A 15,075-nucleotide genomic window follows, 5' to 3' on the forward strand; every position below is an offset into this window, starting at 1 on the left:
TTAAAAAAAGCACTCTTGGATACAGCCTGAGGGATTAAGTTGTCGGGGGGGGGGGGGGCAGAACAGTTCAGGTTGGTCTAAGCAGCTCTTTAGATCCTGGTCATGATAGTACAGCACATTATGTGGATGTAAAAATGAACTGCATCCTAACAACTTGGACTCTGAACAAGAACATACACAGATAACATTCTAATTATTGATTGTTGACCCCCTTTTCAATCAAAGATTCACTCACAAAGCAGCTCATAAAGAAGGAAAACCCAAAGATCACTATAAAATGTTCAGTAACTGTAATGTTTCATATAACTCAATAATATGCAAATATCTGTCTCGTGAGAAAACTATTCCTGCATCCTTCATGCGCCTGATGTAACCCGAGCTGCTCTTTTGAAGAATGTACTTTTTTGCCGCCTTCTACTGCGCGTATCTTTATTTGTTTGCTTGTTTTAGAGCTGCAATTACATGTGCTGCACTGGGGTGATATGTAAGTTTGCTAATGCCTGATTAATGAGTTTGGAAATTACGGAAACTGTGAACGGCATACAGTGCACTTAAGCACCAGTTTCCTCGATGTGAAGATCTTGCCATTAAGTGATGAGACAGATTAATTATATATTTACAGTTGCTCACCCAACTGTAAACACGAAGCGGATTGTACTACATAAACATCCCGAATAAGGGAAGTGGAGCAGATGTATTTCAGAGCAACGTTATTACAACCACTTTCTGCTGCATATTATTTTGAGAGCCGGTGTGGAGCAGTTAGCGAAGTCCTGAACTAGGATGAGGGAGATCCAGGTTCAAACCCTCGTTCTGTCATGGGAACTCGTGGCATGACCTTGAGCCAGTCACCCACTGTAAGCCTAACCCACCTCTGAAGATGGTTGTGAAAACTAGGAGGTAAAGTCAAGGATACTGCCTTGGTCTCCTTGAGAAAGGTAAAAGGTAAAGTTTCCCCTTCAGTCATGTTCGACCCTGGGGTACCACTGCGAGCAGTGATTTCATAGGCCCTCTTTTGTGGGGTACTTTGCCATTGCTTTCCCCAGCTATTCTTTACCCCCTAGCTATGAGCTAGGTACTCATTTACTGACCAAGAAATGGATGGCTGCCAGGATATCTGACCCACAGGGGGCTCGAACTCCTGACTGTGTGAGTGGCAGTGCAAGAACTTAACCACTATGCCACGCGGCTCCTGACCTTGCGAAAAGGGCAGGTCAACTGCTACCGTGTTTCCCCGAAAATAAGACAGTGTCTTATATTAATTTTTGCTCCCAAAGATGCGCTATGTCTTATTTTCAGGGGATGTCTCATTTTTCCGCTCCACAGCTGCATGTTCTGGTGTTCTGTTCGACGGGCATGCTTCCAAACAAAAACCTCGCTACATCTTACTTTCGGGGGATGCTTTATATTTGGCACTTCAGCAAAACCTCTACTACGTCTTATTCTCAGGGGATGTCTTATTTTCGAGGAAACAGGGTACTAGATAGTTCTTAAATTTCTGTTCTGCCACAAATGGCTCATCAAAGACCTTCCAAGAGGCTCATTTCAGGAGGAGTCAGCATAGCTGATTTCACAATGGTCAACATTTTGTTAGGACAGGTGAGTCATTCCTAGTCCAGTTTCACCCACTTGCCACTGATTTCTGTGCCAACTTTCTGCTTTGTGCAACTCCAGCGTCACACCAGGCAAGGGTAACAGTGGCTAACGCAGCAGCAGCGCTCTGCTTCAGCGATCACAACCCCATGGGTCCTAATACAATCCAGTTGTCAAGCACATCTTGACAACTTCTCTAGGGTGGCTAGCCACATACCAGGTTTTGCCTTGCCGATATTAAAATGAAGCTCTTCCACTGAATCTGCAATCTCTACTGCGTAGAAGCGCAGGTTGTTTTCATTCTTGATCACAGCGCTTAGGGAGTACTCGGGAATCTGCAACTTTGAACAAGGGCTGCAATTGCAGCAAAGTCAGTTTTACACCTTTAGAACGAATGACTTACCCTAATTACGCTGATCCAGCAAAGGAGTTTCACAGGGGAAAGTACACTTCTGTAGGTAAACTGTGTTTCTGGACAGAGAACCACTCTGGAGTTGCAGAGTGGAAGGTTTCAGATGTGCCTCTGTGCGGTGATACCTATCTGAATGCAAAACCCCTGATACAATCTCCCTTCTGCACTAAAATCGTGTGCGTTCCCACCTGCCTTGCAATGCGGTTGCAAACATGTATCTCCAACCTACAGGCTTCTAATTGTGCATGCTACTTCCCTTACACGTGGCTATTGCTAGACTCGAAACATTATGTGTTTTAAATTCCTGTCTGAATACTAGATCCAGTCCTAAGTGTGCTCACATAGGAAATAGTGTTTCAGTGATATAACACGATGTCTGGATTTTTTTATACTGCCCAGAAGTAATCAAAGAGAGAAAAAGTAGATAGAAAAGGGGGAGGGAGAGAGAGGGGGGGGGGAGAGAGAGAGAGAGAGAGAACCAGCAGAAATCTGCAAGCTAACTAAGCCCAGATACTAGAAGTTACCTGCTAGTGCTTTGGTGCCGGTAAAGACCTGCTCAAGCTGTGCTCAACAAAAATACCCAGAAACAACAAAAGAGGGAAGAAGACAGGCTTAGCTGATTGGGGTTTTAGCTTTCAGACAAACACTGATAACACAGAAAAGGAAAGAGAACAGGGAAACAGGAGACTGAAAGAATATAACATTGTTTTGTGCAGGTGGGACCAAGGTCCCTTAGCTGGTCCTTCAACAATACCATTTCCATGTAAACCTTAAAGAGGATGAATCCTCGAGGACCGCAGTAATAAGACCTTTAAAGGATCAAGAATCGCCGCCTATTGCCGAAGGTAGCAGTACCCTACTCCCAGAAGTCTTCTCTAGCAGAGTTACATCAAAGCAACCTGGGACCAGATAGCAGGATTCTGTGAGAATCCCTTATCTCAGCGTTAGCGGATGCTTCTCCTCTGATTGTCTTGAACTGCCACCTGTCCCAGACATCTTTGAAGGCAATGCTAAGTCTGTGATGGATCTGACCTCCTTGAGCTGGGATTCTTTTTATGTCTTTCTTCATTTTCTACTCTGTTACATTCTTTCCCTGAAATGCACACTACATGAAACAAAGGGAGTTCTCACTCACGGTCCCCAGCTATTTGAAAGCAGAAGAGGGGGAGGGAAATATGTTAAGGATTATACTCTGCGACGTGGAGTTGTCCTCAGGAGACGAACCTCTTATTTTGGAGAGTTAGTAGGGGCGGGCGGGTTGCACAAGAATGGCTTGAAAATAGGGGATCTGGTACTCCTGGAAGCCAAGATGGGAAGGCTGCATGTCAGAGATAACTTAAAAACAAGAAGACTTGTACTACAGAATTGTAGAATTGTATTGGGGGAGAGGGGTAAAGAGAAAGCAAAATGGCTGCATAACCATCATCAGATGTGGTCCTCTTTCACAGTGTTAATTCCCTATTTTAAATTTACAGGGGGGAAAAGATGTGTCCTTACTTTGCTCAATCAAGTCACTTTATATACTGAAAGTGATATTTTCCACAGACTGATTCCAAATCTCGTTTCCCCTGCATTTGGGTAAGACTCCTGTCGACATTCTGCAACTTCCTATGAATTATACAGCAATCTGGAACTATACAGCAATCTCACCAGAAATATTTTTTTCTAGCAAGAAAATGAATAGAGTAGGTAAAAGTTTCCAGGGCCCCTTCCGCACAAGCAAAATAATGCATTTTCAAACCACTTTCACAACTGTTTGCAAGTGGATTTTGCCATTCCGCACAGCTTCAAAGAGCACTGAAACCAGTTTGAAAGTGCATTATTCTGCATGTGCGGAATGAGCCCAGGTCTTACACCTTTCTTCCAACCATTTCCTGCAGGTAACAGTAACAGTGCTTATCTTTTTACAGGAATGTCCCACCAATCAATCCCTGTCCCCTTTCAATGCAGAAATAGAATTACAGGGACAGAGTATCCCATGTACAGAAAAATGTCCAGCTTGGTCTTTAATTGCTGCTTCCCAAGCTCTATTCTTTGTGCCCTGGCTTCAAGTGACCTACACCCAGGCTGTTGTGGGCTTTCCAGGCTGTGTGGCCTTGGGCTGGCATCTTCAGAGGCATGTCACATAAAGATGCCACAAAGAGATACACATCCTACCATGATATGCCTCTGAAGATGCCAGCCATAGATGCAGGTGAAATGTTAGGAGCAAAAACTATCAGACATGGTCACACAGCCTGGAAAATTCACAACAGCCAGTTGATTCTGGTTGTAATCTTCAGAGATAAGATGTCACGGTAAGTTTGTTTCTCTCTGGGGCATCTTAATGTGACGTGCCTCTGAAGATGCCAGTCATGGTTGCAGGCAAAACATTTGGAGCAAAAACTACTAGACCATGGGCACACAGCCTGGAAAACCCACAACAGCCAATTGATTCTGGTTGTGAAAGCCTTCAATAATACACATACTTTTTTCAAAAATGGGGAAAAGATGCAAGCAACAAAATGTTTACTGATGACCATTGTTGGTTATTTCATCATAATTCTGGTAGCTGATTTACATTCAACAGATACAAATTATCCCTTCCATTATATTTTAGGTAATAATCTGCTGCTAATAACCTAATGATGTGTCAATAAAGGCAGAAGGGGGAGGGGTCAGCTGTCTTGAGATGTAATGAGATCTGTGCCTTTAGGATCAGTTGATGGGCAGAGTTCAGAGAACCAGGTCTGGAGAGCTCTTTGCAGAAAAACTCAAGGGAAAGGAGGCAGAAACTCCTCACGGGTCAACAGAGAAATGCGAGGAGAGCCCTCTGCAAGCCCACTGCGCAGAGAAGAGTCCCAAGGTAAGCATTCCGTGCATAATGGGACATAGTAAATAATTTTCAAACCTGTTTCTTTGCAGAAATACTTCAAAGGGTAAAATGATTCTGATTTTCATAAAGGATATTGTATTCATCCCATATATATCAGAACAATTTTTTAAAATCAAATATGAAATCCCAATGATATGTTTGCATCTATTTAACAACAACCACAAAAAAGTGACCGAATACACCCAAGTCAAACATCCCAATTGCTTACCACTTTCAAGTTCCACATTCCTGTAATGTAATGACAGATCCCATTCACAAGGAAACAAATTAAGTTAAATGGAAACATGCTAATCAACACAGAAGACAGAGGCCTTGTGGGGGTGAATAAAAGCCTGAAGATTAATTAAGATATTAAAAATGTAAATATAGTATGGGACCTATAAAGTCCCTACTTGTTTTATTTCTAAGATGACTTACAATGATGAGAGATGTTCTGGGTACTCACATAACTAATATGCACATACCACAAGGAATTTATCTATTCCCATAGTGATTTCTGCTATTCCAAACACCAGAGGAAAGGATTGCTGTCGCCATCCCAGATAGCATAATCTAAAAACTAATTGAGTTGGGATCGCTGCATATGGTGTTCACACACAAGCAAACAACTTTGTATTGTACTATTTCTCCCACTTACTGGTTAGTGCACAATCAGCCAAGTGGGAGGATGAAGCCTTCAGCCCATTGAAGATCACTGGTTTACAGTATTTCTAGGTTCTAAAGCTCAAAGAATCTTTTACGAGAAATTATATGTGTAGGGAAAAAAATACGATGGATTCAAAGAGTCCTTTGTGTGTTTTACTGCACTCCATGGAAGCTGTCTTTGTGAATGAAGAATGAGACAACAGAATCTCTCACATCCTGGACTTCTGCACACCACTGAAGTGTACATTAGAAAATGCATAAATAATTGAGATTTATTGTTCTATGTTTGTGTATAACATTGTTCTGATGAACAGATGATTCCTGCAAGTGCAGAAAGTGACCCAAGATAGACTTTTTATTCATTTAGTTTTATTTTTAGACTGTATTTTCATTCAGATTCACAAACACAAACTGTAAAAAGTATCTGAAGTGTACCTATTAAGTTTCATCCCAGAAAGTAAAGACTGATTTAACAGTAATATAGAGATATACAGCATCACAGAACTACAATACAAGATTAATATATCATAGTTATTTTGATCTCCCCAAAGGAGGAGGAGGAGGAGTTTGGATTTATATCCCCCCTTTCTCTCCTGCAGGAGACTCAAAGGGGCTTACAATCTCCTTGCCCTTCCCCCCTCACAACAAACACCCTGTGAGGTAGGTGGGGCTGAGAGAGCTCCGAGAAGCTGTGGCTACCCCAAGGTCACCCAACTGGCATGTGTGGGAGTGCACAGGCTAATCTGAATTCCCCAGATAAGCCTCCACAGCTCAGGCAGCAGAGCTGGGAATCAAACCCGGTTCCTCCAGATTAGATACACGAGCTCTTAACCTCCTACGCCACTGCTGCTCCTGCTGCTTCCTTTTCAAAGGAAAAGGGCCTGTTGACAACAATGCAAAGGGAAGCTCTGGAAAGGCAGAGACAGGGCAGTGGGCTACTATGCTCACCTGCAGATCTAGGAAGGGCATTTTCAGCCCAGGGAACTTGCTAAGTTCACTGATGGAAATGAAAACTCAAGCTAGCCAAATGCTGAAGTAGAGCCTGAATATTTCAGCAACATACCCCTGTCTGTTGATCAGGCCAAGGAAAAAAGGCCAAGTTCCAGATATTTACTCTAAGTCTGGCCACTTCGAAGACATCCTAACAGCAAAGGTGGCCAATTTTAGCAAATCTTTGTTCCGTTTTCTGTATATTTATTCCATTCTATGCCTGGAGCTCTGAGCACCTTTATTCTAAGACTGCTGACTAGTTTTTTTTTACTTCAGGCCACAGACATCGAGGTTATGAGTCCCAGAGTCCCTGACAGATTTAAGACATGGTTTCTCTCTTCAAACAATATACCCTGTTTCCCCGAATATAAGACATCCCCGGAAAATAAGACGTAGCAAAGTTTTTGTTTGGAAGCATGCCTGACGAACAGAATACAGAAATATAAGACATCCCCTGAAAATAAGACATAGCGCATCTTTGGGAGCAAAAATTAATATAAGACACTGTCTTATATTCGGGGAAACACGGGTAGTTTGCAATTATAAGGTGAAATTTGATTCCTTTTCTGTATGCCAAGATAATAATTATTAATGATGAAAAAAGACAAACAGCTACACACACTGCCATGAAACTCAGATCTGAACTTCTCATTTATAGCTGGCACCTAGAAATCTTGGTGACATCCCGAAGTGGGTTGTTGTTGGCCATCTGTGCACCGTGGTCTGCTCCACAGCAATGATACATTACCTTCGGGTCAGATTTGTAATTGTGCACGCATTTCCCCTGCTCCCAAACTCACTGCACTGCAGATGAGAGAATCCCCACCGTTTCCAAAAGTGGGGATAGTGCAACCTTTTCCCCTGAACATGCAGGGAACATGAAATAAATGGATGTGTTACTCCCTCCTTAGCTTTCCTTGCTCCTCCCCACCTTTTCCCACCCCAATTATGCCATTTGAGATAGTGATTAAAATGAGTGTAAAGATCTACTGATGCAGCAAAGCAACACAGAAGTCATTTTAAAAAGTTAAAAAGTCAGCAACATCCTTACCCCCAAAAAAGCATCAGGGAACAGAAACAAGGAAGTGGTGGGCAGCAGTAGTTTTACTAGTTCCACCATTACATTAAAATAGCAATCTGATTGGCCTTTTTTAGCATTAGCAGTGAAGATCTATCGATCTATCTTTGATCCAATGAATCATGCTAATCAAAGATGGGAAACCAAAAGAAAGGCAGCAGTGAGCAAAATGGCAGCTCAGCTCGTCCACGGACACTTCACAGCCGGAGACCACACTATGGAACTGGCAGCCACAGAGCAAGTGTAGCATGCATAATGAGCCACTGTTTTTAAGGGAGGGAGAAATCTTCTGCAAGTAAGAAGTAAAAAATGTTTTGCTCCTAAGATAGAAGGTTTCATTTGCAATTTTTGGATTAAGATTTCATGCTAATATGAAACTGACGTATATGTTAACTTCCAGCTGAAGAGTCTATACACCTAACATCTCTAGAGAAGGTCCACCATGCCATGGCAGAGTGCATACTTTGGATACATGGTTCTCCAGGTTCAACCATATCCAGTTAAGAGGGATTTCAGAGAGTATGATAAGGACAGATCTTTGACTGAGGAGCATGTTATATATTGTAATACTGCCATAAAAGTGTTTTTTTTTACAGAGAGAGGGAGGAATTTTTTTGTTTGCCATCTCCCCCACACAGGGGCGTACCGCCCAGGGGGACATATGGGGTCAAATGGACTGCAGCCATCACCCCTAACAGCCCACCTTGTTTGGTCGTGGCCAGGGACTGCAGACTCCCCTGACCCATCCACTTTGCCCACCCACTGGCTGGGCTCCCAGCTGGCAGCCAGCAGTCCCTTCTTCCCTCCCCTCTGGGCAGAGGTGTAGCTGGGGAAAATGGAGCCCAGTGCGAAAGCTGAGTTTTGCAAAAAAAAACCAAAAAACCCACCATGGGCGGCCACTGTGATGCTGGAATCCACTTCCAAACAGCATCATTTTCAATGGTGTTTAAGCTAGGGAGCCCAGATTCTCCTTTTAAATCCACTTTATAGGGAGAATCTGGAGTCCCCAGTTAAAACAACATTGAAAGTGATGCTGTTTGGGGGTGGAATATCCCCCACCCTGAAACAGCATCACTTTCAATGTTTAAACTGGGGACCTCAGATTCTCCCTTTAAATCCATGCCGGAGGGGGTGGATTTAAAAGGAGAATCTGGGGAAATTTGGGGGGTGCCTGCTGTCAGGGGTGCAATTGTTAAGCTAACAGCACCAAAATTTCAGGGTATCTTTAGGAGACTCTCCTGATGATACCACCCAGGTTTGGTGAATTTTGGTTCAGGGGGTCCGAAGTTATGGACCCTCCAAGATGTAAACCCCATCTTCTATTAGCTCCCATTGGATATATATATAAACCTTTAATGGCATAATTAAAACAGCAGCAATATACCAGAAAAATGGCGACCTCAGTGTAATGATACAATCTCCAGTACAGTTATAACCGTTTGCTGATGACAGAGCACAAAAAGTTAGCCAGCGCTTCCAATACACTTGCAGAATCACACTCCAACATCTTTACCACAATCGATAGATTAATATTATCAATGGGGGCTTTTAACCACGGGTTTAGATATTTATTCCTGGCTAAACTGTGTAACGGGCAGTGTAATATCACGTGTTGGATTGATTCTTCGTAGTTGAACTGCAGGGACAAAAAATCTTTCATTAAAAGGCACTTTCTGTATTCTGCCCTGAGTGGTAGCTGAAGGAGAATATTGCACCTTGGCAAGGGTCAGGGCTCGCCGCAATTTGGGTTCTAAGACCAAAATGGAAATACTTGGCCATGGTATAGGGTTTTAATGGTATACCCAAGTGCAAGGGAGAGCAGCGTTTATTAGCCTGCTGCATCAGGTGACTATACTCGAGATCATACAATCTCTTTTTGATAGTCAGCTTTAGCTCATTGGCATTCATTAAAACCAATGCATCCAAGGATAGACCCATTTCATGGATTTTCGCCTCAACAAAGGACCACCACTCGGTTTTGGCTATGAAAGAAAGAGCCTGGTAGGTAAAGCTTTTGTGACAGTTGTTAAAGCACAATCGTATCCAGAATTGGAAGGTCATGCACCATGCTCTTGTATGGAGTAGATGTTGGCCCACCTCCAAACAGACCGCAGCATATGGGACTGAGTGAGGTAAGCCGAGTATACTATAGAGAAAGCATGACTGAACTCTTTCCATATCGCAGCTCCATGCTTGTATCCACAGTGGGATTCCGTATAGTAATTGCATGGTGATTTTACGGCCATACCACCCTGAACACGCCCGATCTCGTCTGATCTCGGAAGCTCCCATTGGAAACAATGGGGGATGAGGGAATCCCCTTTGGGAGTCCATAACTTTGGACCCCCTGAACCACACCTCACCAAACCTGGGTGGTATCATCAGGAGAGTCTCCCCACAAATCCCTGAAATTGTGGTGCTGCTAGCCTAAAAACTGCACCCCCTGCAGGCCAAAAACCAAAAATACACTTAAAAATACAAAAAACCACAAACGGGGGCAGAGCTTCGGACATGTAATGGGGGGGCTAAACCCCCCCCTTACCTCCGTCCTTGACATTTTAGCCTGTAACACAAATTTTGACGCTGACAGTCACTGAGCTAGTCGAACCACTAGTTGCACCCATAGAAGGCATATTTTTGTCTCCACTAGTGTGTGGGAGTAGTACCAGTGTTAACTGCTCAGTGCTACACAACTCTATTTGGAAACTAACTGAAATAAGCATTCTTTTTACACCCTATCAGAAACAAAGTACAGAAATAGCTTTATAAAATTTAGTTCTAGGCTAAAGATTTTAATATATTTTTTAAAGAATAAGGAATATATCTGTGGAGAAAGTATACTCAAGCATCACCCTTGCATTAAACATAAATGGCCGTTTCCTCATCCTTCTCCTTCACTTCTGTATAAAGAGATATCTGGCTGTTTCTGGAATGGGCATGGATCAAGGCAGTGGAGTAGTTCATAAAAGGCTAAATAAGTCCAAGAAAAAAACTTCAGGCGCTCAAGTAGCTTAGGTGAACTTTATCCACTAACTAAACCTTGTCAATTTCACTGGGTTCCCAAAACTTCTGAGCTTCCCAACATGGAGGTGGCATGGGGGGGGGGGGATGTGGGCCACATAGTGGGAGAAATGACAGTGGGATGGGCAGGGAGAAAGGCACGGATGGTACAGTGAAAAGTGGCATTTTGAGAGCAGTCACAAAACGTGGGGAACCGCAGAACAGTGGGGTCACTGCCAAAGAGGGGAAAACACATGCATTTTAAAAAACCCAATAAAACTCAACAGGAATGCATGCTGAAAGTGAAAAGAACGCACTTGCGTAAATGGTCACTTATGTCATGTGAGCCTCCATGCTCAGTCTCAAATGGTACAGCCGAGGTACAAGTTTGCCACTTTGAGAGGAATAGTCCTTTATATCTGGGTAAGTCCACAAGTGTGCAGAGCTTCTGCTCCACGCTAAGCAATTGCTGTCTCAATCATCCCTTCAACTCCAAACACAATCTCAGCTATTTGCTTTAAGACAGAATGTTGTCCTCCTACCCACTGATGACGTTTATCGGACCTCTAAACGTGGGAAGGATAATTAACATCAGCCTCTTCTGTTAAAAAGCACAAACCCACACAAAAGAAGCCTTCGTTGGCAAAGCCCCACATGCCTACATTCATAAATGAAAAACATTCAAGTCCTTCCTAACAATTGCAACTCCCAACGTGGACATGTATTCCAGATGCAACTGATTTAAAAGCCGGGGGGGGGGGGGGGAGAGAAAAAAACATACAGATGTCCGCCTTCAAACAAAAAAGTAAGACAGAAATTGTGTTCTTTTATTTCTTTTCTCCTGTATTACAGGAAAACTGCCCACATTTTTAAGTACAATGTGGGTATATATTTAGAAACATAAACGAGACATCCTGAAAAGGCCACATTTTCCAACCACAGAGAAGGGTGGAATTACTGGGACGATCCACAAACCAGCAACAGCATCAAAAAGCTGTCTTTTCTTTCTGGATATCTAGCAAGACGCTCACCAGGAAGAGAGGCCACCTATACAGATCAGTCTTCTTATGCACCTACAAGAGGGCCACAGTGAAATTACATAATTTGATATTCCTCACATAGGCGACCTTGATAGAGAAGGTTCGCTAACTTCTTTAAAGTATAACTTAAGCCCACGACAGTGCATGTAAAGGCATCTGTCCATATGGTTTGGTTGTCTGGCGTGTTTACAAAGATTGCAAGCCAGAACAACTGGGCACTGCTTGCATGATTTATAAACAGATTAGGAAACTCAACCACGCGGGCAAAGTTCTTGCAAGTGGCAGTGGCAACTGAGGCAGCCATGCCAACCAGGAATATATATAGGAAGAACTCTGCAGATGCATACAGTGAACTTAGCATCAATGTATTAGCCAATTAATCTGCATCTCCTTTTTACCCTGTTTAGTTAGCTAGATCTTCCTTTCATCTAGAAACCTGAAACATGTACGAGGAAACATAATGTAGCTTATATATTAATAATTGCTAATTAATTGGTATGTAATGATGGAAGGATTTAATAAAACGGAAGGAAGGAAGCGCACGCATTCTTTTTTATCTCAGTCGTAAGACTCATTTGTGCTCCCACTTTGGACACTTTCTCTGAAATACCTATAAACCACTGAATTCTTAACAGCAAGGGAAGAGGTGCTAATTGACTAGGTATGGCAGTATTCGCCACAAGGAACAATTACGGTATGAGAGCTCCTCCCAAATCAATGTAAAGAGCGGGAGAGAAAGATACCTAATGAGCACCCGTTTATCCTCGACTCGCATCTGGTCCACCAGACGCAAACAGGGATCTGATTATTCGTCCGTCAATCAATTCAACAGTTCATCAGTCTGCTGGTCGGTTGTTGACAAGTTGCTTCACTGTATTCCGCCCTGATCCAACCGCGCAGCACAATCGGCTTTTTGTGTATGCTTGTTTTCACAAAGTTCCGTTTGAATTCTACTACCTCCCCCGGTCCTCGCTGTGTAACTGCTCTACGCAGCTGGCAATTGTTTAAACAGACAATTAGATCGCTCCCAAATCATATAGCTCCGTCATAAATAAATGCTGTGTTTCAATAAAATCCCACCCTTTGGTGTTCGTCTAAGTAGTCCTTAGCAACACTAATAGCTGCCAATTAGTTTGAACTGGTAGCGTCTTTGGGAATGCACACTTTTGCAAAAACCCAAAGCAAACCAGTTTGGATTGCATCTGCAGCTGTTCAGCATGAATTTAACAGATCCGGCAATTAACTTGCATCTGATCAACACCTTTAAGCACAGTAGGTTTGACAATCGAATGAATTTGTGGTGGAATCTGTAACATCCCCAGTTTACACAGACCACAGGACATGCAAAAAAACCCACAGTTTCTATGAAAGTCTGTCTGTCACTCAGGGTAGTGTTTAAAGGTTTTTAACTAATGCGATGGCCCCTTCTTGTGCACTGTACGTACAGCCGTGATATAAGGCCCGGTAGAAAGCTACAATGGTATGGTAATGGTAACGTAACAAGCCGATACATAATTTTAGAACCCATTAAACAAAATAGCGGGCCTTGGAGAATTGAGCTCCAGCAAAAATGGGTTTTTTGCACACTGTAACAATCACCTTCAGCCTCAAGTTGTTAATGTGCCACATGATAAACAGTCACCTGTGATACCTGTGGCTTATTTGGGAGCGGGCACAGCCACAAATCAAGGGGTCCAGGTAGCATTTGTGACTTCTACAATAAGCTTAAAGCACATGTTTCATTTCTGTGAGCGCTGTTTTGAGAGAATCACTGCCAAATCACATTTGGACGTCTCAGAATGCTAGATACAATCCTCGCGCCCAACGTTGTATGATAGTCTATCTGAAAACTACACCAAACATGTTGCAAACTATATAGGATCTACAAGACAGCACAGAACTGTCTTGGATACTTCTGCTTCAGAGCTGCAGCTTGCTCTTGGTGAACTTTGCCGTCTCTAAGCACAGTTCATTGGAATAAGTTCCTTTTCATCCTTTATTGCAGTCCAAGACTAGCATACAACAGAATACAAATTTTACAGGGCATGAACTACAGCCTTAAAACCTCAATATTTCAGACAAAACAACTAAACAACACTATAAAACACTAAAAACATACTTCTCGAGAGATTATAAAATTTGAGACGGTTTACTGTCACTAACAGGGACCCTTGTCTTATTCCAGACTTTAAACACAAAGGCTCAAAAATTAGCCACTCGCTTTGAAATATGAGGACATTCATCTATGAATGACTTTTCTAATCAGACCTTCTCCAACCCTTTCATTCAATGACACTGAGTTCCCAGTTAGTGGAAACATCCCTTGTTATATCAGAGGGTAAGGTGCAGCCTATGTAGGCTCAATGAAAGTTTAGCATGTCAGAAGTTGTAAAGGCTGTTATTACCTTGCAATGTTAATCTTAAACTATTTATATGCCATTAAAGGTATTCTAAATCGAATCGAAAGTTTAGCACGATATATACAGGTCCCAGTGAACTAAAAGGGACTTGCATGTCCGTCACCCGGTGCAGAATTATATCTGACGTTTATGATCCATGTGTAAATAGTAGCATATGCATACTTCCTGACAGTTTTTCGTGTGCACGCACGTGCACGCGCGCACACACGCACGCACGGTGCCTTCTAAAATACTTTAAAATGTTTTAAAAACACGCAAGAAGGAATTCAATGTAGATGAACTCCAGAGAAGCAAACAGAATGTTTCTGGTCTGTTCACAGATCCATTGCTGGCGCTCACTTAAGAACACAGCTGGAATATGTAATGTGAAAAATGCTCTGTGGCACATAAACTTTCCTTTTGAAGGCCAATATAAACTAATGCTCCTTTTTTTTCCAACCAGGCTCCATCTTTATTATCAATCAGAATTACCTTGTTTTAAATAAAGGCAGTTCGGGTGAGACTTAACATTTGTGTGTAAGACACACTTTGATCTGCGCCCTGATGAGTGAACATTCTCCTTTGCTGCTAACCAAACTAATGAAGGGATAAAATTAGCTTTTATCCCTGGCACTCTTTACCGGAAAAAAAAAAATTCACTAATCAGCTGTCCTCACTAATCAGTCATCTGGGCTAACGACTTTTTGCCACAAAACACTAACATTTCTGAATGTAGTTGAAAAAAGATTGGGGGGGGGCGCAAGTCTGAGGCACCAGACTCACATGGGCCCTTCCTCACAGGCTGCAATCTATCATCCGCTATGAGAGGCTGAAGGGTTAAATGGCAGCACATACACGGACTAGCTGATAAATCTATAATCAAAGGAACAGGCTTTGATACCTCAAGATGTGCTTCATTACTACCCAACTAAATGGTTTCTCCTCCACCCCCTGAAACTAGAAACAGATGAAAAAAATGCTTTTAAACTCCCCTTTTTGCCAAAAAGAAGTCTGTCTGCACATCTGTGTCCCAGTATCACTTA

At 42.6% G+C, this 15,075-nt stretch overlaps 1 long non-coding RNA gene across 1 annotated transcript in view; it reads right to left on the reverse strand.

Moving 5' to 3' along the window:
• LOC125440883 overlaps positions 1–15,075 on the reverse strand; it is a 30,117-nt gene that overhangs the window by 8,758 nt on the left and 6,284 nt on the right. The gene's annotated exons all lie outside the window — the stretch shown is intronic.

This window comes from Sphaerodactylus townsendi, linkage group LG11, assembly GCF_021028975.2.
Source record: "Sphaerodactylus townsendi isolate TG3544 linkage group LG11, MPM_Stown_v2.3, whole genome shotgun sequence".
Lineage (NCBI taxonomy): Eukaryota > Metazoa > Chordata > Lepidosauria > Squamata > Sphaerodactylidae > Sphaerodactylus > Sphaerodactylus townsendi.